A 4,757-nucleotide genomic window follows, 5' to 3' on the forward strand; every position below is an offset into this window, starting at 1 on the left:
CTGGATTTGCATGTGTAATTACCAATTTAAAAAATTCAAATAAAATGTTTTCTTCAGGGCACCTGGGTGGCTCGGTTGGCTAAATGTCTGCCTTTGGCTTAGGTCATGATCCTGGGATCCTGGGATCGAGTCCCGCATTGGGCTCCCTGTTCAGTGGGGAGTCTGCTTCTCCCTCACCTCTTGTGCGTGATCTCCCCCTCCCTCTCTCCCTCTCTCTCTCTCTCTAATAAATAAAGAAAAATCTTAATTTTTTTCTTCAGACAAAAAAGTACCTTCTCTTGGGCCACCGAGCTGCCACCCTTGATTTAGTGCAAGCTGACTGTCCACCAGGTACTGTGCTTAGCTCTGCACAGATATGATCTAAACTGACCAAGGCCAGGAGTAGGTATTCATATCCCCTGTTTCAGGTGAGGAGACAGTATCAGCAAGGCAAATTAAGTTGATGAAAGTTACACAGCTGGTCAGTGGAGCATATTTCAGTTTCGGTATTTTTGTTCAACTTAATTTTCCCTCTCAGTTTGTACAAAGTCTTACCTCTTCTGTATCATTCACTCTAATAATAACCTCCTCCATTCCCAACCTCCTCTTCTCTCTGTCCAGGAGTGATTCATAGTTGAAGTATACAACAACCCAAATTCCTGTGATCTCAAAAAGCTGTAAAAGTTAATTTGCACATACCAAAATTTCTAGTAAGAGAAACTTCTGGCTTTCTTATTGTCTCCTAGATTGCTCCTACTCCCTTCCTCCCCACAGGCATTTCCATCATGTTCCACTCAGCTCAAACCTTAGAGCATCTCTGGAAGATCACACAAGACACTAGTGGGAGCAAAAAGATACCACTTTTACTTGAATTGCTGTCCTGCCATTTTATCCCAAGCTGTAGGGAATGATCCTGCCAAGTGGCACTCTTCTGGAAGATTACTATCTCTAGAGTGGTCCAATCTCAAGAGACTGGGTCCCAAGGTCTCTGAGGGCACATGGGTAGGCAGGGATTGCTAGATGATATAGCCAGATACAGGACATCTGCACCTGCAATGGCACAGGAGATGCGCTTTTCTCTACTCCTTCCACTAAATCCAACTAAAAACCCTGGACATCATATATAAAACAAACTGAAGGAGACTCTGAAAGGCGAGAGAAAAGGCAGACCAGCTAGGCACCTCAGGCGCCAAGGAGTGACATAGTGGTGAACGCCTGGGTCCTTTGTTTTGCCTCAGATATTCCAGTCTTGGAGCTGGGGAAACCAGCAACCCAGAAATGCCATGGGCACAGACCAAACAATACCCAACCAAAGTCTGCTCTTTCCAGCCAAAGGACCAGGAGAGAGAACGCTGAAGAAAACAGAAAAGTTTTAGACTTGACCTTTCTACACCAAACAACACAAAAGCAAAACATGGCGCACTCCCACACCCACCGAGGCTGAGTAGGCAACCCAGGCTTCTAGCTCTACCTGAGAGTAATGAGGCCACACTGCCACCTACCCATCCCCTGGCCTGCAGCAGTGTCAGAGAGGACCGGCTAAGACAGAAGCTTTAAATAAGATCCAGATTTTCACCACGTAATACAAGACCAGACCATCTGGGTTTCCGTAGAAAATCACACATCTCACCGAGAACCACAGAGACCTGAAATTGAATGAAAAAAGACCACGAATGGATGCCAACAGAAAGAACAGAGACTTTAAGGCAGCCATGATGAAAATGCTTCAAGGAGCAATTACAGGCATGGCTGAAACTAACAGAAAATAGAAAGTCTCTGCTGAGGAAGAGAAGATCTAATGCAGAGCCCAAGGGGGAACTGTAGAGCTGAAAAACTCAATAGCTGCATTTAAAAAGCTCAGAGGGTGGGTTCAGAGGCAGAATGGACGGGAGAGAAGAAAGATGCAGCAGACCGGAAGAGAGGACACTAGAAATTACCCCATCTGGACAACAGAGAGCAAACAAACAGGAAAATAAATGAAGAGAGCTTCAGAGATCTATGGTTAGACAAGAGGCCTAACATCGTGTCATCGAGTCCCACAGGGAGAGGAGGAGAAAAGACAGTGGGGAGGACAAGGCTAAAGTAAAGAAAGAGCAACGATGCTGAATGCTAACAAGGACGCTGAGAGACTGGATCTCTCACACGTTCCGGATGGGCATGTGAAATGGCACGGCCACTCTGGAACACATCCGGGCAGGCTCTTAAACAACAGGCAATTTCCATTTGGCCCAGCAATTGCCCTCCTGGGAAATGAAGACTTGTGTTCACATAAGAACCTCTACGCGAGCTCCAAAAGCAGCTTTATTGGTGATAGGCCAAAGGGTAACGACCCAAAAGTCCCTCAACGAACTGTGTGGCTTGTCCACACCATAGAATACCACACACAACCACCAGGAAATTCTGAATGAAAACAGTGAATCCTAAAAGGTCACGTATTGTGTGATTCAAGTCATAGAACATTCTCGAAATGAGAAAATTTTAGAAACGGAGAACAAATAAGCGCCTGGCGGGGCTATGAAGGAAATGGGGGTGGGAGGGAAGTAGCTCTAGCTACGGAAGAGCAGCGCAATGTTCTGGAATGTTCTGCATCTTGACTGTATCAATGTCGCTATCCTGGCTGTGATCCTGTCCTACAGTTTCCCAAGATGTTACCATAGGGGCAAATTGGGTGAAGGACACACAGAATTTCTCTGGATTATTTGTTACCAACTGCATGTGAATCCACCAGTACCTCAAAATAAAAAGTTTACTTAGGAAAAAAAAAAAAGCCAGATACCCAACAGCGCAGTCTCAATCTCTTAACTGCCGGTGTCCCAACCTGCTGACAGCACACCGCGCTCTCATCTATGCTGGTAACCCAGCAAGCAAATCTTCACACTCTCTACCGCCATTTCTACAGAGGCTCTGCTGACAACCAGCAAAACCTGTCCTCCCAACTTTCACGCTGTCTATTTAAAGTTTTGGAATGCTGGAGCTGGAAAAAACCAAAACAACAGCCGCACCCAACGTGGACTATCAACAATTGCCCCCCCTTGAAGAAGTTACCATCCAAGTAAGTACAATGTACTTAGCAGGGCAGCTTGAAGGCCTGCCCCCAGCTCCCTGCCCCAGGGCTGCTGCCTCTAGACCCGTCCTACACTGTGCCTCGGAGAAGTCATTTAGCTCCCCCTTCTCTGTCCCAGGCGCAGTGAACTGCCCGAGGCCAGAGAGCTGACCTCGACACTGGGCGGCACCTTAAGCTCCTCGAACGCTATTGTTTTACTTTTTTTTTTTTATGTTTTTTTTATTATATTATGTTAGTCACCATACAGTGCATCCCTGATTTCTGATGTAAAGTTCGATGATTCATTAGTTGTGTATAACACCCAGTGCACCATGCAATACGTGCCCTCCTTACTACCCATCACCAGCCTATCCCATTCCCCCACCCCCACCTCCCCTCTGAAGCCCTCAGTTTGTTTCCCAGAGTCCATAGTCTCTCATGCTTCACTCCCCCCTCTGATTACCCCCCCTTTCTTTATCCCTTTCTTCCCCTACCGATCTTCCTAGTTCTTATGTTCCATAGATGAGAGAAACCATATGATAATTGTCTTTCTCTGTTTGACTTATTTAAGTTAGGTCACAGGCTCTAAGCAGCCTGGGCCACCTGCACTGACACAATGTGACACTGAGATACCAGTTTCTGGAGGACAGCGGTTCTTTTCCACATTGCTCTGGTGTAAAGTTATCTGTGAAAGAAGGAAAGTCCCAAAGGCCAGCTGAGGTCTGTGTGAGCTGGGGACATTTGTCACACTCCTTGGGGACACAGGTACTGTTGTACCCAGGCTGCAGGTGAAGAGATTAAGGCCCACAGGACAAATGGAGGAGCTAGAGCAGGTGGTCTGGACTCGAAGTCCAGTGCTGGTTCCTGTACCCCCCAAGCTACATGGCTGGTTGGACCGGGTAGTGTTCAGACCTTCCCCTGGCCCGTATAGGTGCACCGGAGATTTTATTTGGGGGCCCGCCTCCTGGGATCTAGGGACAGTTGCTGGGGATGCAAGTGGAGGGACAAGGCCTACACCAGTCTACCTCCTGGGGAGCTGTGCACCCCCACCCCAGCTTTTGATGTGTGTGTCTGACCACGTGTGTCTCTGTGGGGGTGTGAATGTGTGTGTGAATGTGTGTGTGTGTGTGTGTGTGCCTTATGAATGTCTGTCCGTATGTGCATGTCATGTTTGTATGCTTGGAGAGGTCTGTGGGTGTCTGTGCATGAGTGTGTCACTCTGTGCTCTTGTCTATGCGTGTTTATGTGGGTTTGTGTATCTCTGTCGATGTCACGTGTCTGTCTTTGTGTATTGGGTATGTATGTGTTTGTGTGTCTCTGCGCCCTGTATGTTGTTTGCACGACCCTGTGTGTCCATGCCTGTGTATCTGTGGGGACGTCTATGAGCATGCCTGTATGTGTGGTGTGTGTCTTTGCGAACATGTAGCGTCTGCATGTATCTGCATGTGTCCCTGTGTGTTGTCTGTGTCTGTACGTGTAGTCTGTGGGTCCTGGGTGTGGGTCTGTGCACGCATGTGGTCCGTGTACGTTTGCAGTCTGTATGTGTGGTGTGCGTGTGTGTCCCTACGTGGGTCCGTGTGCGCTAGGTGTGTTGCGCGGGGGTGTGGCGAATCCTCCCGCGCTGACACTCGGGTGAACCCGGCTGGGTTCCAGGCCTCCTGCCGGTCCCCGGGCGGCCACCCCGGGGCGCGGCCTCCCGCGAGGCCGGGCGGGGAGGAGCGCGTGGCCGTCCGCG

This window comes from Ailuropoda melanoleuca, chromosome 4 (genome assembly GCF_002007445.2).
Source record: "Ailuropoda melanoleuca isolate Jingjing chromosome 4, ASM200744v2, whole genome shotgun sequence".
NCBI classification, from domain to species: domain Eukaryota; kingdom Metazoa; phylum Chordata; class Mammalia; order Carnivora; family Ursidae; genus Ailuropoda; species Ailuropoda melanoleuca.